The sequence below is a fragment of the Ictidomys tridecemlineatus genome, chromosome Y (assembly GCF_052094955.1).
Source record: "Ictidomys tridecemlineatus isolate mIctTri1 chromosome Y, mIctTri1.hap1, whole genome shotgun sequence".
Taxonomy (NCBI): domain Eukaryota; kingdom Metazoa; phylum Chordata; class Mammalia; order Rodentia; family Sciuridae; genus Ictidomys; species Ictidomys tridecemlineatus.
In genome coordinates this window covers 17,429,433-17,454,591 of record NC_135494.1, presented here as the reverse complement: position 1 = coordinate 17,454,591, position 25,159 = coordinate 17,429,433, and the positions used below count along the sequence as shown (strand labels likewise).

At 55.6% G+C, this 25,159-nt stretch overlaps 4 long non-coding RNA genes across 14 annotated transcripts; 2 read left to right on the top strand and 2 right to left on the bottom strand.

The window, feature by feature from the left end:
• Positions 1-547: 547 nt before the first annotated feature.
• LOC144372062 (uncharacterized) lies at positions 548-19,772 on the bottom strand. Of its 7 annotated transcripts, none has more exons than XR_013432104.1 (7): positions 17,000-19,772; positions 15,965-16,129; positions 15,220-15,371; positions 15,057-15,140; positions 14,462-14,712; positions 14,067-14,208; positions 12,026-12,888 (listed from the first exon to the last, which is right to left on the bottom strand). It is a non-coding gene; the product is annotated as an uncharacterized LOC144372062 (long non-coding RNA). The 7 variants fall into 7 exon arrangements; XR_013432109.1 differs by lacking the exon at positions 12,026-12,888 and having other exon boundaries at positions 14,029-14,208; positions 17,000-17,110; positions 19,003-19,770; XR_013432107.1 differs by lacking the exons at positions 12,026-12,888; positions 14,067-14,208 and adding an exon at positions 548-943 and having other exon boundaries at positions 17,000-19,751.
• On the top strand, positions 6,661-7,262 carry LOC144371848 (uncharacterized). Its single transcript, XR_013431950.1, has 2 exons — positions 6,661-6,722; positions 6,914-7,262. It is a non-coding gene; the product is annotated as an uncharacterized LOC144371848 (long non-coding RNA).
• Positions 19,420-24,228, top strand: LOC144372063 (uncharacterized). 5 transcript variants are annotated; one of them, XR_013432114.1, is made up of 3 exons: positions 19,420-19,464; positions 20,488-20,616; positions 23,320-24,228. It is a non-coding gene; the product is annotated as an uncharacterized LOC144372063 (long non-coding RNA). The 5 variants fall into 5 exon arrangements; XR_013432113.1 differs by lacking the exon at positions 19,420-19,464 and adding an exon at positions 19,892-19,983; XR_013432112.1 differs by lacking the exon at positions 19,420-19,464 and adding an exon at positions 19,932-20,137.
• LOC144372064 (uncharacterized) lies at positions 19,917-23,043 on the bottom strand. Its single transcript, XR_013432115.1, has 2 exons — positions 21,476-23,043; positions 19,917-21,394 (listed from the first exon to the last, which is right to left on the bottom strand). It is a non-coding gene; the product is annotated as an uncharacterized LOC144372064 (long non-coding RNA).
• Positions 24,229-25,159: the final 931 nt, after the last annotated feature.

The following is a 25,159-nucleotide window of genomic DNA, read 5'->3' as shown; positions in this document are numbered from 1 at the left end:
CCAGGGGCAGACCTCAGGAGATACCGCGCTGGAAGGGGGCAGGTGAAGCCTCTGGCCGGCTGGGGGCAACTCGGGTGATCACCGGGGGATTGGTAACTACTAGAGGCTCTAGTCACAGTCACCAGCACAGCCCAACACTGGAGCAGAGGCCTCTGGAGGGGAAGGTGTGGGGTCTGCTCAGCAAGGGGTCCTTGCAGGGGTTGGGAGGGGTCCACGAAGCCTTCAGTGGGTTCCTGGCTTGGGACACACAGGAAATGGGGGGTAGACGCACACGTTGAAATATTCTCACTACACAGGACACTCCTGGCTGGGCTTGAGTCCCTGCGGCCAACCGCTGATGTCTGAGCGCCACTTCTCCGTTTTCCTGTGACTTCCCGTAACCCTCTTCCAGAGGCACCCTGCCCAGGACCGTGGCCCCTCAGCCGTGAGTCTCGACGCTGAGGTGGCCAGATGCCCAATGGCCCGCGCTGTCGACTTCTTGCCCAATCCTGGGCCAGCAGCATGGAAACAATTCCCCCAACAAAGATCAAATATTCAAAACCAGAGCGAAGGAGGAAAGGCAGGCTTTATTAAAACGCCTCCATCATCCAAACAGGCGCCTGCAGGACCTCTTTAGTAACTCATCCTCCTAGATGGAAATTATCACCCAAGGAAGAAGGCTAATAAAACTGGCGTCCCCATCAGTCAGCTTAATTCACAGCGTAGCGCTTTCCCCGGCCCATCACGGGCCGCGACTGACAGCCAGCTGAGCATCGCTGTTCCCCTGGAGAAGTGCCTCCAAGGGCGGGCAGCGTGGTGCAGCACTGGGCGCTGTACCTTTCAAGTCGGGGAAGTGCCTTGAGGAGCAGCCGGCGGGGAAGGCACCCTCCCGCCCTTCCTTCCAGACAGACTCGGGCTGCACATGGCTTCTCAAGGTCTCCCCAGGTGAGTGCTCCTCGCACACCTGCAGAGGGGGAGATGGGCTTTATAATGAGGCCCCTCTGCACACAGCCGGCAGCCCCTTCTTCCCAGTGGAGCCCTCCACCAGCCTGGGCTCCCTGAGCACCCTGCTGCCCCCCACCCACATCCTGCGAGGATGCAGCTCTGGGCACTGATGGAGGGAGGGAGTGTGACTGGTGGCTGATGGAGGATGGAGGCCTTGACCAAGACACAGGGTCCTCCTGGGCTGAGGCCGCCCTGGACGGGCCCAACCAAGAGAGAGCTCCTTTACCTTTAAAATACCCATGGGGAGGACCTCTGCAGGTCAGGGCTGGACTCAGTCAGGGGCTGCTGTCCAGGGAAGCCATGCCCTTGTCCTGGGCCAGGGGGACTCAGAGGAGCGTGGCCCTGGCCTGGTCCCAAGGCGAAGCCAGAGCACACCTCTGCAGGGCTGTCCTCCCTGCAAGGAGCGGCTTCCACCAGTGACGGCTGGGCCTGGAGGGATGACCTCATGGCCTGGCTGCTGGGCTCTGCTCCTGTCTGCCGGCCCGGCCCCCCACGCCTGTGCCAAGCACGAGCTCCAAGGAAACCAAGGGACAGGGACGAAAGCCCTGGCTCCACGTCTTCCTGACCCTCCAGCTCGACGCCCTGAAGAGGCTTCCGCTGACCAAGCGCAGTTGACCTCAACTGAACTGGGCTGCGCAAGGCAGGGTGCCCCGGGCCGTGAGGGGCCCTGCTTCTCCATGTCACCTGCCTCCCACGTCCCATTCAGAGCTGGAGGCCAAGTTCGCTTCCTTGATGGACAGTTTCCCAGTGACCTAACCTGGGCGAGGCCAAGCTCTGAAACGGAAGGAGTGACGCATCTCTTCCCATTCTGCCTTCCGAGTCTGGGGAGGAAGAGTTCTATCTCAAAAGGGCTTTTTCCCAGCTCCTGAGGGGTGAGTTGGAAACCTCAGGAAGTGACATTTTGTGGCTCCTCTATAATGGAACAAAACCAGTGTGTGAGAGTGCAGGAGAAACGGAGAGGACGAGGGCACTTTATCAATTCCTTTTTAAAGACCTTCTGTAAGCAGCCAAGGGTTCTTCCAAATTGTGAGACAGAATGACCCTGAATCTTTGGAGGATAAAATTTTGGGCTCATTTGAGAAAAAATCCTCCACATGTTTGCACTGCCTGGTTTCTATGGGAACCTGCGAGGAGTCCCACGATGCCTGGGAGGGCTATTTTTATATGAAGCCCGCCCTTCACGAAGGAAACGGACAGGGCAGGCGGGAGGCCGGGACGACCCTGGGATGAGGCTGAAAGATGGCGCATCTGCGCTCCAACGAGAGGCCAGCGTCGCGGATCCCACATGGGCAGGCAGACGGGGCGTCCCTTCTGTTTGCAAGAAGACTCTGAGCTGTGGTCACTGTGTGCCATTGCCCCTCAGGGAGGACCGCAGTCCCTAAGCTGCACCTCCAAACTGGGATCTGCAGGTGGACAGGGACCCTGACTGCGGACAGGGACAGGTGAGGGCAGGAGGTTAGTTGTGGGCTCAGAGCCCTCAGGGAGGGTGCCCAGCTGACTGGGAACAGAGGGTCCCGTTTTAGGAACTGGTGCAACCCCCCCACACACAGCAGCCTGCCCTGGGCCTGCCCTGGTCACCTGACCTGGAGATGTCAACACAGGCCCTTCCCTCTGAGAAAGGAAGAGAAGAAACTTGTGCAGACAGACAAAGGACACCAGCGGTGGCCAGTGTGTGTGGCCAGCTGCAGCTGGCTCCCTGGTTCCTCCTACCCCCGCCGGGAACACGCCCTCCCGCAGCAGCCCAGCAGCCGCTGGAGTAAATACCGTGGGTCTCTTCCAGGTCACATTTCCTCCAAAATAGACCTATTTTAAAAATAATAAGTGAATCAAACAGTAACAGGAAGCTGATGAGGCTAAATGTGAGCACCTGTTTTTTTTTCTCCTACACAAGAAACGAAAATAAACTCACTGTAATGAGAATCAAGTGCAGAAAATGGTGCCTCATTAATGGAGTGCCTGGCTGATTAGCCGCACTCCCTAGATGTCTCTGTGTCTTCTCTACTGATTGACAGCGCAGGGAAAAGAAGGAAGGGGTTCCAGTCAGGGGCGATCGGCCAGGTGCTGGGCTCCATGGAGCACTGCCCCTGCTCAGCTCCCAGCACCCAGGACCCGTGGCCTCCAGCCCTGACTCTGCCCACCTGCTGTGGCCAGCAAGGGAAGGTGGCCGGGTGGGGCCGCAGTGTCTCAGTGACCGCTGCATTGCTGGGACCACAGAAGACTCCCCACGCCCTAATCCAGCACACATCCCTCCCAGATGTCCCACTACGTGCTGGACACGGTCTTCCCGTGGCACCGTGAGCTCCACACAGGCAGGGGCTCAGAGCCTGGCCCCGGCCCCTTCCTCCCATGAATTCAGCAGCTGCTACGGCGGCTGCTATAGCAAGCACTTGGCCAGTTTGGGCTGGACATAGGGAACTTGTGTCAGATTCCCAGTGGGTTCGTGTCTATGGCTGCTGTAACCAAGTGCCCCAAAACAGTGGCACAAAGCAGCCCAAAGCTCTGGAGGTCAGAGGTGAGAGGTGGGTCCTGGTGGGCTACATTAGGGTGGGGCAGGCAGCCTCTCCTGGGGGCTCCGGGGCAGGACACAGCCCCCAGCCCTTGCAACGTCCAGTGGTGCCCACACCCTGGGCTCAGGGCCCTTCCTCCATCCAAAGGCAGCACACCCGCCCGTCTCTCCTGCTGCCCTCTTTCTGAGACTTTCCCCGGTTCCCTATTTCACTGTGAGCACCCTGAGGTTCCGCCGGACCACCCAGAGAATCCTGGATCATCTCCAGTTGCCGCATGAGGCAAGGTAGTCCTAGAATTAGGACTTGGGCGTCTTTGGAGGATCATTATCTACCGAGCAAATTTCTATCATCAGACCCAACTGGAGATTTTTGAGAGAAAGAAGAAGAGGACAATGTTGGCTTGGTGGCGTGGGCACCCTGTGCTGTCCCCACGAAGCAGGTATTTGATCAATAAATGTTTGTGACGGAGCCTTCCTCACCAACAGGACCTGCACAAAGTGACAGAACTGTGTCATCCCAGTGACCCCCAGTGGTAGCCGCCACCAGAGCTGCCATCGCCGGCCAGCATTCAGGGACACTGTCAAACCCGCAAGGTGCTCTGCAACCGTGAGCTTCGGGGTCCGTGTTCCCTTTTACAGAAGAGGAAATGGAAGGTCAAAGACCTGAGGCACACAGTCGAGCTCTACCCTCAATTGCCACGGTGTGTCACATGATCTACAGGGAAAGCCACTCCCGCTCGGCCAGAAGCTCCCGGGGCTCCAAGAGGAGGTCAGCCACCTCGTGCTGCCTGACCCGGACTCAAAGTCTGCAGGTAAGAGCAGCAGCTCTGGCGCATTGGCGGCCCATAGAAGGGCATCGTGCAAAGAAGGGCCAAAGGAGTTACCCATGGGGACAGAGGGTGCGGACTCAAGAATTCCCACACTCTGTCCCCTGTGCTGTCTCTAAGTCACTCCTTGACATGGCCCGCAGCTGCCGCACGCTCTGTCTCACGTCCACTGATGAGACCCCGTCTACCGGAAAGTGCTGTAGAAAGTCCCTCCAGGCCTGGGGCCCTGACTTGCCAGTGGAGGTCAGTGACTGCAGGTACAGGTGGAGGTCAGAGTGCAACCTGGGGCGTCCTCTCCTGCATTGTTCCATCGGGGGCTGATCATCCCCGGGGCGGGGGGGGGGGGAAGGAGAGGGCTGAGCAGGAGCTGCACCGCGCCTTTGGGTCCTGTTCTTCTGAGCCTGATGAGAACAACGGCTGGGCTTCCTGGGAGACGGAGAGAAGCCTTCTCCTCCTGCTTTCCCAGGGGCCCAGATTTTCTGATGGCACCTGCAGGAGGGAGAGCAGGGAGGGAACCCCAGATGAGGAAGCCGGCCTGGCTTGCCCACCCTGACCCGAGGTGGCACTGCCCGGGGCTGGGGGTTTCAGGCACCCACACGGAAGCCGCTATCTCACTGCAGAGGGAGCAACGCACTTCCAAGACAATGGCAGCCTGTGCTGACGTGGGCATCCAGGGCATCGCAGTGGACGGTGACCCACAAGACAGCCCGCCCTTGGGAAGTGGCCCCCGCGGGGCAGGTCCCCAGGGTACATGAAAGGAGCAGGGGACATTGCAGGTCGATTCCCCAGGGTAAAGGCTGAGGTCATTTCAAAGTCACCACCAAACCAGGCAGTTGACAACCCCCTGATTCATCGATTTGCTCATTTGCAGATGTGACCTGCTGGGGCCAGGCTTGATGCCAAGTGACCAGAGCACCAGTGCATCAGGCCTGTCCAGCATATCTTAAAACACAGAACCCAGGTTCAGCATCATTTCCTGAGAGGATGAGCTCCAGCTGCATGTATGCTCCAGGGGACGGGTCCTCGTCCACCAGAGTCGGTGCAGGTAGGACTTCGCAGGGGGCAAGTGGCTGGGCTTTGGCTGAGGCAGCCTCTACCTTTTTCCCTAAGTCAGATTCGCGGCTCAGCACAGCCTAACGCCGTTCATTTGCCTGAAGATCCTCCCAGGATGGGGTTTGGGTTAAATGAGATTAAACTGATGGGATTTTTAGAAGGCCAAGGTGTGGCCACTGTTTCACTGGCCACTGATTCAGCCTCTGCTTGCTGCACGTATGCCCATCAGTCCCCTTGGCATGGAGAACGGATGTCACACTGTGCTGAGCATGCATGGTGCAGGTACCTGGTGCCCGTGCTGCTATCCCCCCTCCCACGTCCCCTGAAGTCAGGGCAGCACTCCCCCATGGCAGACTGTCTCCATAGGGCACTCAGCAGAGGCCCTTTGGCACAAATATTTCACCAATTTCCACGAAGTCCTGGGTTTGGCTCTAAGTAGGTGGGACACGCTGATCTGTAACTGCAACCTCTACCAAGAGGGGCAGCATGCCCGGCTTGGGGATCCACCTCTCCCTGCCATGGCAGACACCCTCAGCAGTCCGGCCGCTTCTGGCCAGCCCACAGCACTGACAGATCAAGTGTTTCTTTACCAGGCAGCAGCTGATTTGTGGACTTCAAGACGGGAATTGCCTGACCACCTCTTCAGGTCAGTGCAGTCGGTCTGGTCAGCTTCACTGTGCCCCATGGGAAAGGCGGCCTGGCTGGCCTGTCCATGCAGCCTCGCTGGGTCCCACTGCAGCAGAGCCTCGCACCCCATCTTCATTAGGCTGCCCAGCAGCCTGCTCTCAAGACGCAGGCAGGAAACCCGGTCCTGTACTCATGGTGGCCTCGGGGTTGGACATGCACCAAGCCCTGGTCCCCTCTGGCACCGGAGGCTGGCTCTCTGCAACCTCAACCTCAGAGGAAGTCGACCCAGAGGCCCTGGAGTCAGGGGCTTGGAGAAGTGGCTCCTCCGCATTCATTCAGCCCAGACACCTCCAGCGAGCAGGCCTAGGGTCATGGGGCTGGACTCCAGGACACTCGGCATCCAGTTCAGACTTGGAACTGTGCCTCCTCTCCAACGCTGCTCCCTCCTCGTCCGCACGCCCGTCGCTGCCCTTTGGAACACCTTTCCTTTGCCATATGTTACATGTATATCATTTACACATATCAGGGATTATCGACACTCAGACGGGGAAGACGGCCCTCCCCGGACCGGAAGAAGAAGCACGTGGTGGAGAGGAGACAAGGGCTTCGACAAAAGTCCACCTGAAGCCAAGAGTGACCCAGCACCAGGAGTGAGGGCCAGGGACTGACCGCCCAGTGTGCTTTCTGGATCTCTTCACCCCCCACGTCTTGAGGTTTGCCTCCAGGTATTTTATTCAGAATGAGCTTCAGGGGCCGCTTTCCAGTTCACAAATTCTTTCACTTCCACTTGGGGTTTAAAAAATGATTTTCCAATGATTCTATTTTTTATTCCTAGGATCCTTAATTTGGCTTCTTAAAATAATGGATCTATTTTTAGTTCATATCTAATTGATGATTTTTTTTTTACTTCAAATAGAGAAGAGATACAGAAAATGAAATGAGCTTCCAACGTACACACGGAAAAGAATAAGAACATAGCAAAGGAGCGACATTTGAAGACAGGTGGCCAGAAATCCTCGAGGTTGGACAAAGAATCAGGAGCTCTGAGTTAATGAGCAGACCAAGTGCTAGAGCAGAGCAGCCCGCTACTGACAATCCCAGGCAGAGGAATGGAGAAAAGGGTTGTGGCCAATCTATTGAACCCCTGACGAGAATTATTTATTTAAGAAAATTGAATCAAAATATGGGGTGAGAGCAGCGAGAGAAGGAGGTAAAGATGAAATAACTTGAGACTGAATTAGGAAAATAAAACATTGTCATATCAACAGCTTGTGTTTATTGTGGTTTAGGTAAGAGGTGCCCCCCAAAAGCTCATGGAAGAGACAGTGAGGCCGGTTCCCAGGTGAGATGACTGGGTCAGGAGAGCCTTGACCCGTCAGTGGTTGATCCCCCATAGGATGGACTGGGTGTGGCTGAGCGAGGTGGGTCCCTGGGGGTGGCTTTGGGGTTTCTATATGGGTGAGCTGAGCTCAGTCTCTGTTTCCCCATCACCCTGGGAGCACTTCCCTCCGCCCCGCTCTCCGTCATGACATGCCCAAGCCCTGAGGAGCAGAGCCGGCCACCTGTGGGCGGAATCTCTGAAAAGGCGAGCCTCAAATAGGTGTTTCCTCCTTTAAATGGCCCTTGTCAGGATTCTCAGTCACAGTCGTGAAAACGCTGGGTAGAACCCTGTGTTGTAGTTGACTGAATACACGGGGAGAGGTAGTTCAATGGCTCCCAAACCAGAGCCAGACAGGATCACTAAAACTGTATCCCCGCGGCCAGAGCCACGGCAGGGAGACAACATGAGCAAGTACTGGGTAGAGCAGGGTCAATGCGGCCAAATGACCTTCCAAAGCCTCTGGAGTCTGTGTTACCTACTTAGATAATGCACGAACCTTCTATGTGCCCCTGGAGGGAGAAATGCTGGAATCCAAGTAGCCGAGAAAGTTGACAATAATTAGAAAAAGATTCACTAAACCATACTTCATGGATCACAGAACCAATCAGGGTGTCAATAACCAAATATCTAAAACTGCTGGGATGAAGTGCCACTTGGCATTAGAACTCCTGAGACATAGCTAAAGCAGCCCTTAAAAGTAAACTCATAGCTCTTGATGCATTTTTAAAATAAGGCTATAAAGCCGACCAGTTAATTATTTGATTTCAGAACCTTCTAAAACAGAGTGATCCATTAGAGAGAAAAAGGAAATAATAAATAAGGGCAGAAATTAACAAACAAAAAGTCAGACAAACTGTGGACGATCCATAAAATCAAAGCTATTTCTTTGGAAACAAATGGAAAAAAAAATCGACTGAGTAGGAAGTTCAAGGTCAAGGGAATAAAATAGGAAGTGCAGGAACAGGAGGAGTATAGAAAGGGTTCACAGACACATCAGGAATGCTAGGCATCGAGAACGTCATCAGTAGCTGTTTCTGGTAGTAAAATTGAAAACTTACACAGCATTGTAAGCAAAACCAAATTTATAAAAATCATTTGGACGCCAGGTTCTGGTGATTTTTTTCAAAGAGAATTTTACAAAAGCTTCAATGAACAGAGAATTGTTTCCCTTACACAGCTTGTACCCGAGAATAGATAAAAAAAAAACAAAATATCTGACTCGGTTCGACACTGGCATGATTTGAGATCAGGATTGAACAAGGACACTGTGAGACTAGAAAATCCCAGACCAACCTCACCAATAATCTAGGTGCAAAAAGACAAAAAAAGGTAAACCCTATTTCACAACGTAGTAACAAGTCCGGAGTCAAGCTTGTTTCTCCAGGTAGGTGACAGAGAACTGAGGGCACTGGGACTCTTGTTGATGAGGAGGATCTGCCTTTAGGAGGATACAGGTGGCAAGTCCTCTGCAGGATTCAGTTTCCAGCACATGTAAGAAGCCAAGTAGGACAACAGCCAGGAACCAGAATCCGCTGGAAAACCTGTAACAGAAGAGTGAAACCCTTCACTTAATAAAAAGGAACCAAACTGGCAAAGATGAGCTTGGTGATGGGACGTACATAATTTCTTCTCCTTACTGGATTCTACCTCTCGCCCTGTACAAAAGTAAACTCAAAATGGATCAAAGACCTTCATGTAAGACCTGACACTTTGAAATTGCTGGAAGAAAACAGGGGTAGCCTTTCAAGATGTAGGCACAGTAAACAATTTCCTGACTAGGACTCCAACAGCTCAGGATCTAAAAGCAAGAATTGACAAATGGAATCGCGTCAAATTAAAAAGCTTCTGCAGAGCCAGGGAGACAGTCCACAGAGTACAGAGAGAGCCTGCATGGGGAGGAAATCTCGCCAGCCCTTCGTCTGACGGAGGGTTGTTATCCAGAGGATACAAAGGATTCAAAAAGGCTGAAAAGAATGAGAGCGTGTAAGTGATCTGAGCGCCCATCTCAAAGGAGTACAAATGGCCAATAAATATAAATCAATCAATCAATCAATTAATCGTGTCCATCTACAACTAAAAAAAAAATTACAAAAGAGACACTTACACACCCATGTCCATTGCAGCACAATTCACAATAGCCAAGATATGGAATCAGCCTAATGCCCATCAACAGATGGATGGCTTTCAAAAAATATGGTATGCCGAGCACAGTGACCCACACCTGTAATCCAGAGTCTCAGGAGGCTGATGCAGGAGGATTGAAAGTTCAAAGCCAGCCTCAGCAACTTAGCGAGGCCCTAAGCAGCTCAGCAAGACCTTGTCTGTAAATAGAATTTTAAAAAGGGTTATGGATGCCACTCCATGGCTAAGCATACCTGGCATCAACTCCCAGTATCATATGTATATGTATATGATGGGAATTGAACGAATACACACACACACACAGTCACACACACACTCACATTATATATATATATATATATATATATATATATATATATATGATGGAAACCTGCTGTTCGGGTCCCCTCTCACCCTGCGAGAGTCTTGCTCCTATTTCTATTCTTAAATAAATCTTACTCCTTTAACTCTTGCAAAAAAAAAAAATGGTAAATGTACAAAATAGAGTATGATTCAGCCACAAAGAATGAAATCCTGTCATTTTTTCAGAAAAATGGATAGGACTGGAGGAAGTCATATTAAGAAAAATTAACCTGAAACAGACAAATATCACATATTTTCTCTCATATGTGGGGAAAACGACAGGAAAATAGAAGAGAGAGTCTTGGAGAAGAGCGACGGAACAGGAGGGGGTGAGAGGGCTGGAGGGAGGGTCATATACAGCTGTGGAAGCCACTGATTTGTGCAATCAATATGGCTGAATAATTGTAAGAAAAATAAGTGTCTGTAAGGGAAAATGCTACTGTGTTTATTTATATTTAAAATCGGATTCACACTGAATCTAATTAAAACTGATTTGTATGGAGAGTTAAATCTTGATAGAAAAATTGGGTGAGAATCGTCGGCTCTAGATATACTAAAGGTTATATTTTGAAATAAAATATCAGAAACTTATCCCAATGTTGTCACAGTGCCAGTAACCGTTGTACCACTAGGAAAATCCATCCTAAAATGAAAAATTATCAGAAATCATTGTGAATTTCTGACTGATGGTGCTTTTTGTTTTATCAGCTAAAATTTTAAATTTAAATTTAAACAGTAGTTAAATTTGAAGAAAAGTGAGCCAGAAAAATCTTAGGATTGAGATCACGTATCTAATATGTTGTGTAAGATCATGACCAAATAGTATTCTGCAGTCTTCAGGGGTATGTCAGTGTCAGGCATCATTATTACCCCAGTATGTCATATATGCAATGAAATATTTTAAAAAAGAAAAACTGAAGGATATTTGTTTTGTGAAGATGTTTTCTTAACTTATTTTTTTAAGTCAGACAAATTTAGTTATTTCATATAGAACAGCAATTTCTTATGCAAAGTATTTTATTATATGATCAAATTAAATTCACTATAATATATTGCATAATATATTAATGTTATCAATATATTAATATATTGCATAATATCTTAAATGTGTTGCATATAGATATTAAGTGTTAAGTATTTATTTTATGTGTTCTAACAGATCATCATTTGTAGCAATATTGAAGGTCATTCCTAACCACAGATCTAATAACTGTTTATCATTGTGAAGTTCTTTATTTGCACTTTTTTGATACGTTTATGTACAACTTAATTGTTTTGCCTCTTTTATCCAAAGCAGAGTTGGGGCTTCAGCTTTGCCAGCTTCCTTTCACTTGGACTCCAATTGCACTAAACTAACGTAAAGCACTAACAGCCCGGCACCCAACAGCCTGCAGTGGGGAGCAGGCCGGCTGTGGCAGACGGCAACCTGGGAACTGGGCTTGGATTGGCAGGAGGCTGAAAGGCAGGAAGGAGCTGGCTGCTGTGGCCAAGGCCCTGGGCAGGGTCTCCACCCGTGGGAAAATCCCTGGAGAGCACCCTTCTAGTCTGGGGGCAGAGCAGCGGGAATTGGGACCTGAGCTGTGGGTCCCCACCGGGGCCAGGGCTCTGTGTCCTCCGGCTCTGCAGAGTCCTGACGTGGTCCAGTAGGTGTGGCCAGTGGGGGCGTCCACTGCGCGGTGTGAGCCAGGGCTCCCTGGTCTCCTGGGCTGCTCTCTGCACGCAGCGGGGACTCCAAGCCTGTGGTTCTGATGGCGGCCAGCACCACCCCGGCTCCACTCTCGGCTCTCGCCTCCTATCCAGTGGCCCTCTCCTCTTGTCCAAACCCTACCCACCCTGGGCCAGCGTGTGCCCTGTGCTGGCAGTGCCAGGAGCCTCTGCTCATCCCCGAGAGCCACCTGGGCCGGCCCTCATCCCTGCCGGGGCTTCCCTTGGCTGACGGTGGAGACAGCCCAGCGACAGCCACCCCTGATGGGAGAGTGAGGGCAGAGGCCACGTCCCGACCCACTTCTGGGGTCTTCAAACCCCACCTACAAAGTGGAGCCAAGTGTCCAAACCTCAGGCCACTTGCCTGTGACAGTGAGGAGCACTGAGTAGCCTCTCCATTAACAGCCGGCTCGTCTCTAGTGTGCTTTAATGGCCTCCGGTCTTCTGCGCACAGTGGAGCGGGGCAGGACTGTGCTCACCTCCTTCCACGCCCACCGTGTGCACAACAGGGGCTGGTAGAGTGAACCGCATCACCACGCCCCGTGAGCTCCAATGACTGGATACCTGAGTGGATCCCACAGCCTCCACCAATGCCCTTGATGGGGAGGCAGAAGGGCCCGTGTCCAGACCAAGCTGGGCCAGCTGGGGTGCTCCAGAAATGACCCCATCCATCACTGACTCCAAGAGCTGCGTTCTGGATGCTGGCTCGTCTCTGCGGGATGGAAGCCCTGTGCCCGCAGCCACGTCAAAGGAGGCCCCAAAGATCCCGCAGAAGAAAGCAGCCTGACTGGAGGCAGCACTTACGGTGTCAGAGGTGGCTGACCTGACCTCGTTTGGGCTACCAGTCTGCACATCTACTCTACATGGAGGTGGGTGCCCAGGGCGGCTGACATCCAGACGCTCAGCTTGTGTGGTGAAGGGGGAAATCTCAGCAATTGCCAGGGTCGAAGCCCCCAGGGAGACCTGCAGCATGGGCCTGGATGACTTTGATGTCTGTTTTCTCTCAGGGCAGTGTGGACAGAGATCGGCCACTCAGGACCTGGACTTCAGGTCTCTCGTTAGCTGAAATGCCCTGAAAAGGCCTTTTGTGTCAACTGCTGGGGATTTTTAAAGTCCTTTCCTGACTCCGGGGACAGATGGGATCGATGGGCCACTGCTGTGGCCTCAAGAAGGACGCAGCTGGCCCAGGGTCCTGCATAGGCCAGAGGCAGGGCCACAAAGATGAGGACTTGTGGCCCTGCCTGCCCTAGAAGCAGCCCAGCAGCCTCTGTCCACCGTCTCTATTCGGGGTTCTGTTTGGAGCTTGCGTGTCCCTCTGAGTCCTATGAGGGGGAAGGAAGCCAGGGCTCAGCGCCCCCCCCAGGGAGATGGATTTGTGCAGCCCGCAGCCCTGGGTGACGAGGCAGTCCTTAGTGCCAGAGACTGGGAAGTGGCTCCACTGAGCCACCTCGGATGGGCCGTGCCCAGGGGGACGACACTTCTGCAGCTCCTGATGTCCAAGGCCAGGAGAGGACGAGGGCCCCAACTCTGCCATTCCCTTCTATCCCGACCCCAGCGATGGCAGGGCGAGACCCAGGCCCTGCTCAGGGCACAACTTCCGGGCCACCCTCCTGGGGACGCGCCCTCACTGAGGCTCCTGGAAGCAATGTTCCACCAGCTCTCTGGGTGTCCTCGTGCCTCGAGATGGCCTGCCGTCAACCCCTACAGCCCGCTGGAGCTCCCCTCCTCTTCCCCCCACGCCCACCCCAGCCCCTTCCCCCACCCTGCCCTCTCTGGACGCTCTGAGGACCTCAGGTCCCACCCCGAGCCTGCCCCCGGCAGCCCTCTCTGCCGCTCACCCCGGGAAGGCCTGGCTGGCGGACTGCTGCAGCCTCTGCTGGCCTCACCCCGGCAGGGCTCATCCTGGACCCCAGCGTGGACAGGTGTGGGCTGCAGGGCCAGGAGGGACCTGGGTGTGCTGCCCTGCCAGGTCCTCCTTTGTATCCAGGCCCAGGGAGGACTGGGAGGGGAGAGGAGTTGGATGGGCACAGGGATCGGGCAGAGCTTGCACTTTCTCCTTCCCCTCCCACGTCTGGTGAGACAGGAGAGGGCTTGTTGTCCCTTGCTGAGGGGGACAAGATGGGGAGCAGCTGACAGCCAGGCACCTGAGAAGGGAGATGAGCTTGACCGCCCCAGGTCGCTGCCCTGTGACCTCACCTGGCTGCCCTTGGTGACCCTGCCTTTCAAGCCACAGATCCTGGCAGTCCCGCCCCCCACCCCAAGCACCTGCCCCAGAGCAGAGGAGACCAAGACCTGGACGTGGGTTTTGTGAACATTCCCTGGGAACTTAGGGGTGCCACGCCCAGTCACCACAGGTACACAGTCAGGGACAGAAAGAGCAGTCCTTGCCCCTCAGTGGCTGGGTGAGCCCTGTGTCCTAGGCCACCCCCGAGGCAGCTCCCACCCCTCCCAGTGCACCCAGCCCCAGCCCCGCCTGCCCCCAGGCGCTGCCCCTGCTCACTGAAGGCTCCTTGTCACTGGGCTGTTTGTTTAAAGGCACAGAACCCCTGATCACCACCAGCAACATCTCAGGTCTGCATGGCCCTCTGGGGACCAGTCTGAGTGTCCTTTCACTGTTTGGCTGGTTTTTATTGGCTGTGGGGCTATTGGAAAGACAATGAGGACGACTTATCATGCCCGGAGGAAGCCTGCCACCAGCAGTGAACGGCTGTCACCAGAGGGGAGGGGACGTTGGGTGGGAAAGACACCGTGAAAGCAGGAAAGGGAAACTGTGAGGAAAACGGTCTCCACACTCTGTGGCAGGGATGGAGAGGCCCAGAGCAGAGTCCCCCAGCAGAGTCCCCCCATGAAGGTCCTGAAGAAGCCACCATCAACCACAGGCGGCCACATACCTACCTATTGGATGCTCCGCAGGACACTGGGAGGCTGTGAAGCTGTGGCCAGCAGCAGTGCAGCACCAGGCTGGGTCCACGGGGTGCTGACCTGCAGACAGGGGTGCAGACGCCTGGCCGGCACGTGCCTTCCCAGCACAAGACAGCACTGGGTGTAGACGCTCGTTCCTGAGCTGGGCACCCCAAGGACCCCAGGGCTTGGAGGACAGATGCCAGCCAGCGGGTTTCCAGAATAGCCCATAACACAGGGTGGGGCTGCAACAGCGGGAGGAAGGAGGGAATTAAAAACCATCAATCACGGCACACACACACACACACACACACACACACACACACACACACACACACGAGTGCAGCAGGCCACCTCGGCCAAGGCTTCCTGCACAGCTCAGTGGCATCCAGCAGGCCCAGCTTCTGCGCCCCGTCCCCACACTCCACCCACAGCACTCCTCCGTCCCTATCAGACACGAGCTCCCAGTGCCCCTTCCCCAGCCCCTGGCAGCCACTGCCCTACGTCTGCGTCTATGAATTTGAACACTCTAGATAAACGGAAGGAGATTTGTAAGAAACGCTTTATTTCGGAGCAGTCATGAACTTACAGAAAATCTGCACAGTGACCAGCGGTTCCCCTGCACCTCACAGCCTGTGTCCCCTGCCGTTAGCATCAGGAGTCGGCTGCCGATCTGCGATACAGAAGGGGCCCTTCAGATGGGATACCATCCACTGAGGCCCAGGCTGAACCGGGACCTCCTCAGGCCTCACCTGATCCTCCCAGGTCCCACGTGACCTTCGGCTCTCAGACCTCCTTAGGATTCTTGAGGCTGGGACAGTTTCTCAGAGTTTCCTTGTCTCTTGTGACCTTGACAATGTTGAGGAGGGCTGGTCAGGTCCTTGCCGGACACTGATTTTCCCACCTCAAAAAAAGAATCTCATTTTATTCCTTCCAATTGTTGGCTCTGTTGACACCTTGTCCCTCGCCCCCCACATTTACAGAACCCCCCATCTCAAGCACATGTCCAGGGTTCCCCAGAGGAGCAGTGAGTGGACACAAGGAGCAGGCCTGAAGACTGCCCCATGTGTCCACCCTTTCAGCATCCCAGCTACTGGGTTCTGCCCTCTGGCTGCCCTCGAGGGTGCTGTGACTGGACATCTTCCCCTCCACATCTCTTCTCGAGAAGGTGCCCTGAGCCACCAGGGTCCCCTCCCTCCCATTGACCATTCCTACATTCACCTCAGAGGGGCCAGCATCTCTTTTGGGGCTGAGCTCCCGGATTCAACCAGGGACGGGAAGTCACACCAACCTCTCAAGAGCTTGTCAATCCTGCCCGCCTTCTCCCTGCTTAGCCCTCCCATGAGCAAGAGCTGGGTTTTCCCCCTGAGTCCACACAGTTCACACTTCTAAGCTTCCAGTTGGCTATGGCAAAGTGGATGGCTAATTAACCGTGCTGCCCAGCATGCCCTGTCCATGAGCCTGGCTACTGGTGAGCCAAGCCGTGCCTCACCTCACCTACTAAGCAGCAGTAGCCAGTTCTTCGCCTCTGCTCTGCTGAGACTCCAAGAACCAGCATTCTGCAGGAAGCCTTGACTCTAGAATGGTTTTGAGATCAGACACAAGAGGGGGGGGGATTCCCCTTCTCACATCATCTGTAACATCACATGGGAGGCCTACACACTTCAAGGAAACAAGAAAGGGATTAAAGGTACACAGTTTGGAAAGGGAGAAATAAAACTGTCCTTGTGTACAGAAGATATGATCATTTATGTAGAAAACCCCAAAGAATTGACAAAAGTTCCTGGAGTGAATACCTGATTATATAGAGACATTGCACAACACAAAGTTAATTTGCAAAAGCCAATTGGTTTTCTATATTCCATCAAAGAACAAATGGATTTTAAAATTAAAAACACATTACCATGTATATGAGCACTCGCAAAGGGAAATATTTTGTGATAAAGCTAAGCCCATTTTTACATGAGCCGTATGAGGAACGCTATGTGACTCTAGAGAAGGACATCTCCTGAGAACTAAATCAGTGGACATCCCATGTTCATGGATAGGAAGATTCGATGTGGCCAAGACATCAGTTCTTCCCAACTTGATCTACGGATTTGAACAATCACAATTCAAATCTCAGTGTTGTGGCTTGAATCTCTAATGACTCCCAAAGGTTTGGTCCCCAGTGCAGCAGAGTTCAGAAGAGGGGCTTTGGGGAATGATGACATCGTGAGGGTTCTAACATCATCAATGAATCGACCCATTGATGGACCCATAACCTGATGGGATACAGGGAGGTGACAGAAGCTACAGGAGGTGGGGCTCAGTGGAGGGGAGAGAGTCCTGGGGACTGTGCCCTTGGGAACCACACTTTGTCCCTGGACACTCCCTTAATCTCTCCTTCTTTTCCTTTCTGTTTCCTAGCTGCTGGGAGGTGAGCTCATCTCTTCTGCTGCACACTCCCCGCCATGAAGTGCCGCTTCCCCAAAGGCCCGCAGCATGGAGCCAAGTGTGGGCTGAGACCTCTGGAGCTGTGAGCCAACAAACCTTTCTCCTTTAAGTTGGTTTTCTCCCGTATTTTTGTCACAGTCATGGAAATGTGATGGCACACTCAGCAAGTTATTTTGTAGTCATCAACACACTGATCCTAGAGTTTAGCTGGAGAGGCAAAAGGGACACAGTCTGAGGACTGTCCATACCTAGCTCCAAGGTTGACCATAAAGCTACAAGACGGTGTGGGATTGGAAAAACAAAAGACAAATGATAAATGGAACAGAATAGAGAGTCCACAGTGGACCCCCCATAGATACAGTTAGCTCATCTTTAACAAAAGGGTAGAGTTGAAATAGGAGCAAAGATTGTCTTTTCAAAATGGTGCTGGCACAGCTGGATGTGAACACAGACCTTCCCCCCACAGAAATCAACCCCAAATGGATCAGGGGTCGAGGTGTGCAATGTAAAACTACAGAATTTCCTGCAGATAACAGGAGGAGACCCAGGTGACTTGGGTCTGGTGGTAACTTTTTAAACAGCAATATCGAAGGTACGATCCGTGGAAGAGAGAACCGATAAGCTGACTTCATCAAGATTAAAAACCTGTGCAAGATTAAAAACATGTCAAAAAAACGAGAAAACCATCTATAGACCGGGAGAAAATGTTTGCAAAAAAATGCATCTGATAAAAGACCGTTACCCACGTCGTGCCCAGGACTCTAATTCAGCAGTAAGAAAATGAGGAGAGAACAAGAAAACCTCACAACGCCTCGCCAGACATGCAGGGCACCAGGGAAGTGCCGATGCGATGCCAGCACAGCCCCATCAGGGCGACCAGATCCAAGACACCGCCGCTCCAGGGCCAGCGAGGATGTGGAGCGGTAGGACCCTCACGCACTGCAGGAGACAGTGGGAAAGGGGCGGACCCTTGCGTCAGCAGGTACCAATCACAAGGCCAGGAGCAGGGCCTGGGAGGCTCACCCTCTGCTCATCTCAGGCTGGGCCAGTGGACCTGGGTTCCTGGGTCATGGCTGAGCCCAGCTACGCAGACCCTGTGCCCAGGCCTGCAGGAGGGGAATGAGAACCCACTGAGCGATGAGAACCCTCCCAAGGGCGTACGTGGTCTGTGAGTGAACAGCTGCAGCAGTGATCTGTACCCGGGAGCCCCTTTCAGCCTCTGTGCTTGGGGTGTGGAGACGGTGGCTGGACGTCTCACCAGGGAGCTCCCGTCGGTAGCACCGCTAAAGACCGTCACTGGGTCTAGACGTTGGGCAGCGTATCATCAGCGTTTGTTGCTATAACTAAATACTTGAGGCGGGCTGCTGATAAAAGGAGATTGTTCAGCTCACAGTTTGGGAGGTTCAAATGGGGTTCCTGCGTGGGCCCAGCTCTGGGAGGACCTTCTTGGCTGTGCCACCTCTCGGCAATGGCAATGGCGGAGCCATCACATCTGGAAATAGGAGGCCTGGGAGGCTGGGTAGGGCCAGGCACAGGCTTCTACCAGTAACCTGGTCTCACAAGGGTCGGGCACACCACAGCGACCTGAGGACCCCCACCAGTTCCACATCCACCCGGGGGGCCACCCCATCCAACCCCAGCAGGCAGGTTTCACAGGTGACGATACAGGAAGAGCAGACCAGGAGAACAGCAGTGGGCAGGTGTGAGGGCCGCTATGGCCCCTCAGCATGTGCAGCCCTGACCCCACGCAGGGGTGAAGCAGGTGGGGCTCTGGGGGTGGCTCACGAGTCTCACAGGAGGGCTCAGCACCCTGATAAAAGAGGCCCGAGAGACCCTCGTCCTTGCACCATGTGAGGAGGCAGCGGGAGCCGGAGGAAGAAGAAAGGGGGCCGCTTGCATGTGGGGTGGACGCGGAGGGCCCCGTGGGGAAAGCCAGGAGGTGCCGGAGGGGGAAGAGGGAGCCCTGGGGTGCAGGGCCCCCGCACAGGCCACACGGTGTCCAGAGGCAAGACTGGGTGCCAGGGCAGGGGAGCCAAGGCAGCTGGACTGGGGGAAGTGGTCACCCTGCTGCTGAGCTGCCCTCTGGAAAGCAGGACCACCTCATTGTGCTTTGGGTCTTCAACCCTCTCGGCTGATGGACTGACGACGGCTGTGCACGGTTGGCAAGGAGAGGCCTGGCTCTCGGGAGCTGAGGTGGCTCCCTGTCTCCGTGGGACCTGGGTTCTCGACTCTTTCACGGGAGTAGAAGATGCCGGCCCGAGACGTTCCGAGGCATCCCCCACCGTGAGCCTCCTCTGCGGGTCCGTGGAGGGCACCCACTCTCGGTCTCCGTTGTCCTGAGGAAAGCAGGGCTTGCCTTGCCCCAGGCCCCGGGGCCAGCGCAGGGCAGGTGGCAGGCAGCCCGCAGCCCCCACCCCTGCACCCGGGCTCCTGGCGCTCCCTCCTTCCCTGTGCAGCGGCGGATGATACTTGACTAGTTGCCAAACATTCTATTTTGGTCTCTGAGCTCATGTGACTGAGCCGTGACAAGGAGGCTGTCTTTCACACCAGCCGAGTCACGGGTAAGGCTCTGATGTGGGTATTTTTGGTGTGGGTCAGAACTGTGCTGTTTCTAAATGTTCTCTTTCTCCTCCCCTAAAACCAGCAGGAGGCCCGGAGGGGAGGCAGCTGAACTTCGGAAAGGGGGTCACAGAGGAGCCTGAGGCAGGGTCTGGGGGCCCCCTGCAGGGTCGGGGCGTCCCGGCTTCCCTCCAGCCCTCCTCCAACACGGGCTCCCCACACACTGACTTTGTGAGCTAAGTGTTCCTCATGCCGCAGTCCCTGGTCTTCTAAGTGACATTGATTGAGAAACCTGAATGGGCGGCAGTGTTTATGAAGGACACTCAGCACTGACCAGGCACTGAGGTTGGGGCTTGCATATTGAGGAGGAGCATCCTGGATAATTAACCTCTGAGGCCTGGGGACCCCAAAATAGGCAGGGAGGCCTCCAGGAAGAGCAGCAAAGTCAATGCGGTCAATTATTTGTCATTTACAATTTAAATAAACCCCCGTGATCCCATTAACATCTCAGTCAGAATCGGGTAAGCCGCTGTGTGAGGTGTGAGGTGTGCAGTTGTTTTTCTGGGACCAGGCCAGCTCCTTCCTGGACTTGACCCGGAAGGACTGGGAGGACTGGGGCTTCTCAGCTGTGGGCTGTGTCCGGAGTGGACTGGACCCGGGAAAGGAATCCAGGAAGTGAGGGTGGAGCGGAGGGTGCCAGGGGGTGCAGACAGTGAGGAGGCGGCTCAGGGGGGCAGCTGCAGGGCACGTGGGGCAGCAGGTGAGGAGGAGGGTGTTAGAGGACCCCCCTCCCCCCAGCCGGCCAAGCACAGGCCCCAGCAGGAGCGCGTAGGACTCTCCTTTTACCACAGTCCAACCTCCACCTTCTGTCACCTGCCTGGAGTAAGGTGATGAGCCCTGAAGGTGCACTTTGGGCAAGGCGTGGTGAGAGAGGAGTGGCCCCTCATGGGCCACTGAGCGGCTTGGGCTGTCCAGGGAAAACTTTCTGAAAAGTCTCATGTGCTTTTTTTTCATTTTTTTTTCAGTATTATTTTCAAAGGACCAGCTGGCAGTTGACAGCTATTGAAAGGAGAAAAGATGATTACCAAATCAAAGTGGGACACCAGCCGTGTGCTGTGGGGACCGGAAGAAGGAATCGGAGCCTTTCCACCTCTGTGAGTTGGGATTCCACCCCTCTGTGTGTGTGCATATGGGCATGTGCATCCGTGTGTGTACGTGTGGGTGTGTGCGTGTGCTCTGGGGACCCATAGCCTCAGGGGTCGAGGAAGGCCTGTTCACACAGAGAGGCTGCTGAGAGGGGCCCCCGCATGGACCCCCTGGGTGGTTTGCACCCCGAGAGGAAAGCCCTGGACAGCGTTTGTGAGCGCTGATGGGGCCGCCCACTGTGCCTCCTGCCCCACCGCCTCTTGGCTGAGCATGTGAGGTCTCAGCTCCATCTGTGGCATCTCCTGACCTCGCATCCAGCTTAGCAGCAGCCTGTACTCCAGGCAGACCTTCACCCAGCCCGACCTCAAGAGCTTGATAAGCTCTCCATTATTGGACTTCCAGAGCTCTCTTCTGGTGGAGAGGGAAGAGAGAGGCTTACCCCACACAGGGGCCTCTGCTCCCCAACACCTGAGCTGTATTTCTCCCAGGAAGGCTGTGGGACCAGAAGACACACCTTCAAGTCCACCAAGAGTTGGCAAGAAAGACCCTTGATCACCAAGGGACATAGGGGACTCCCCTCCAGGCTCCCCTGGCTTCCATCAGGAGTCTGACCTCTTTGTCAGGAGTCAGGACTTTTCCAAAGCCTTGCTCTCGTTCTCCATGGTGAGAGTCAGAGATGGCCCAGTAGCTTGGTGCTGACACCCAGGTGTCCCCAGGAGAGTCCTTCCCGGCCTGCCTCCGGGTCACACAGCATGGGGCCAGCTCTGATGGTGCTGGATCTTCCACCTGGGGATGGCCTTGGGTAGCTGGAGATGACCATGGACTCCCTGGATGGCTACCCAGGAGGGCTACCCCATGCACACTCACAGAATTCTGCAGCTAAGTCAGTGGCACCGTTGGGCCATCCAGGGCTGGGCTGCCCAGTGGAACTTCCTGTGGTGTGAAACCACCTAGGTGGCCACTGTCCAACATGGCGGCACCAGCCACACATGGTTGTGAACACTTGAAGTACAGCCAGTGCAGGTGACCGAAGGCACCCCGAGAAGTCCACTTGGGGAGTCACAGCACATCTGTTAGGACCACAGCATCACGGAGCCTTGTGGCTCCTGGGTGCAGGACACACCCTCTTGTGAGGATTTGTTAGACAACCACCCCCCAGAGAGGGCCAAGCACAGGCCCCAGCAGGAGCGCTGGCGACTCTCCTCTTTCCACAGTCTGTCACCTGCCTGGAGTGAGGTGCTGAGCCCCCTGAAGGCACACTTCGGGAAGAAGGTGGTGAGAGAGGAGTGGCCCTCATGGGCCCACGGGGAGCCCTCGGCTCTAGCTGACCACACAGCTGGAAAGGGGTGGGCTTGGGGGCAGCAGGTGTAGCATGGAATGTTCTGGACGAGCTTTGGTCATGGGGAGAAGGAGGCCAGAAGGAGAAAGCAGTCAGGGCGGGTCCCAGGCCGGGGCAGCTGGCACTGGGAGGTGATGGGGAAGGCCACCACCCTCTCCTCCTCCTCCCAGGCACCCACCTGCAGCCCCAGAGCCACCAGATCACGTGGCCTTTTCAGCGTCGGCAGGGGATGGCCTCTTCTGAAGCCAGTCGACTGCCCAGCCTTGCTGTTGGCACTGAGTTCCAGGCTGTACCGGTGACCTTCCCAGCCCAGGTGCAAAGCCATGACCAGCTGGTGGCTCCAGGTGGCCTGCTGGTGGCTGGGAAGGAGGGGCTTCTAGCTGGGGGAGCGAGGAAGCCAAAGCCAACCCCAGCCTTCTCAGAGGCAGGTCCACTTGGAGAGGCCAGGAGCGGCCCCCAGCCCCAGTGAAGGGGAGCACCGCAGCCTGGAGCAGGTGGCTTGTGGGCAGCTTGACTCGCATGGTCAACACAGCAAGCCCACGGGGACAAGGACACCAAGGCCCAGGAGGCTCAAGGGAAGGTGGGGCTCACAGCCTCAATCCTGGGACAGAGGATCCAGGCTCCGACCAGGCTCCAGCCCACACAGCCAGTGACCCAGGCGAGTCCCTAACCTCACCGTGCCTCAGTTTCCACGGCTGTAAATTGCTCAAGCCTGGGCCTCATCAGACCCTGGGGATGGCCCTCCTGGGCCGGACCAGCCTTCCCGGGTCAGTCTAAGCACAGGCGCTTAGGCGGCTGCTCCACAGCACAGCAGGGAAGATCCACTGCCCAAGGGCCTTGACCCAGAGGGGGCTGTCCCTCCTCTCTCCCCAAGGGCAGGGTCGAGGCCAAGGGGCTGGGCACGGGGCTTCCAGCCTCCTGTTTGAGGTCACCAGCTGAGTCAGTGGGTGTTCACCAACTTCATCTGGACCCCAGATGACATCCTTGTTCAGAGAAGAAAAGCCAGGAGCCATGAGGGAGGGGGGACCCCCCTCCAGGCCAGAACCCCGGTGCTCTCAGGGGACAAAGCCAAAACACATCCAGGAGAGCCCTGCCTGCCAACCAGAAGGCCCAGGGGACTGTCCACGGGAGTCCTGACTTCTCTGAGTGGATGGGGGTTCTCCCTACAGGGGCGTGGGGCAAAGTGCCTGCTGTCCCCTCCCACTGCGTGTTCAAGTCCTGGGGCCTGGTGACCAGGGCGAGCCATCACGTCAGTTGGAGTTCTTCCTGGGATCTGGCCTGTGGTAGGGACTGAGCTGCATTCCCCCAAAGTCCACCATTGACGTCCTCGCCCGCCCTTGCCGCCTCCGAATGTTCCTCTGTTTGGAAATAGGGTCCTCACAGATGTCACTGACCAGGACAAGGTCACAGAGGAGTGATGCAGACTTCCTTCCTCAAAGGCTCACGGAACACAGCCCGTCACCCAGGAGAAGGCGGGGGAAGACCAAGGCGAAGCCAGGCCGCTTGTCCCTCCAGCCAGGCATCCTGGGGACTGCAGCCAACCGCCAGAAGCTGGGAGAGAAGCTGGGAGAGAAGCCGGGACGCGCTCTCCTCCCACCGAGGGAACGCGCCCTGCCGACACCTCCGCTCACATCCCTGCCCTCCATATGGTGAGAGCAGACGCTGCCTGTGAGCCACCATCTGGCATGGAGCAGGCACAGCTTCCTGCAGCTCAGGCAGAGCCAAAGCTCCAGGGCCCGGGGGCCACCAGGGACAGTTGTGCAGCTCAAGCTGGAGCACTGAGCAGCCAGCTGTGCTGAGGGGGAGCCCGGGCACCCTGGTGGCCCCCAAATCCTGTCCCCTTCCCCACAGCTCCAGGGACCAGCCCTGCCCTCCCCTGGACTCCCTCATGTCCGGCCAGCTCCCTTCTCCATCTGCTGGGCGTGGGCACCCTCTGAGGGTGGAAGTGGCAGGGGACAGCAGGAGTTCACTGTGGGAGCGTTTTGATGAGGCTCGTCTTCAGCGGTGGACTCCTGAAGGCCAGGGCAGGCTCCCAGAGCTGAGCACTTTCCCGGGGTTTCTGGCCCCAGGCAGCCCCTGAGACGTCCACCAGGGCAGACACACTGCCATGTCCTGTCCCCAGGCCACTCCCATTTCCTCCTGGGCAGAAGCTCTGCAGCTAGGGCACAGGACTGCACCCCGGTGGAATGGACGTGGACCCAGGTCTGCCTGGGAACACCACAGGTGGCCTCTGTCCCTGGATGGTGACATTCCTGCTGTGCAGTTGGTGGAAGAAGGAAAATGGAAGCCTGCGGGCCTTAGACCACACGATGGTGATGCTGAAACGGCAGACCCTGGACCCAGCCTTGACTGCTGGCTCCTGGGACGTGACGCGCCTGTCCTGGGTGCTCCCCCAGTGGGTCTCCGTGAGGAGTGAGAGCCTCCCAGCCTCCAGGTGCACAAAGGAGACAGGCCTGCCCTGAGGGAGCTGCTGGGACGCTCTCCATGGTCCTGACCTACGGGCAAGGGAGAGCCCACAGCAGACCCTAAGGAGGGGCAGGAGGAAAACAGGAAGTCACCTCCCTCGTCACCCCGAGTCCTGTTCTGCAGCTCCCCACCCCAAGCCTGGCCCGGCAGTTCTGGGGAACCTGGCCCCCGGGGTGCAGAGCCCACCACTCCACCTCGCAACCCTGGAGTGAGTCTGTTAGAACTCTCAGCCACGCAGAAGTGACACTGAGGTGGTGACCGTGCCTGCTACGTCATCTTTCTTGGTCACCTAGGAACAGCCTGAGCCATGGCTTCCCCCTCTGGCTGGGGAGGCTCCTGGTCTTCCATGGTGGGGAGATGGACCACAGTGCTGCCCAGCAGGGACACCTCAGGGGTCCAGCTCTTGGTGCCAGCAGGACCTGGGAGTCACCTGAAGGGTGGGAGGTTTTCAGAAGACACACACCCGCTCCTTCACCCCTGTAGGGATGCCCCGGCAAACACGGCAGAGTGGGTGGCTTAGGTGACAGAAGGTATTGTCCCATGGCTCTGGAGACAAGGAGTCCAAGACAAAGGGCCAGCAGGCAACAGCTCTAGGGATCCTCTGACCCAGGCCCCTCCCCATCTCCTGGTGGTGACTGGTGATTTGATAGCAGAACCCTCACCCCCACCTCTGCCCTTGGCTTCACACAGCCTGGTCCGTGCATGGGTCTGGGTCCAAATTCCCCTTTTCATAAGGACAGTCACAT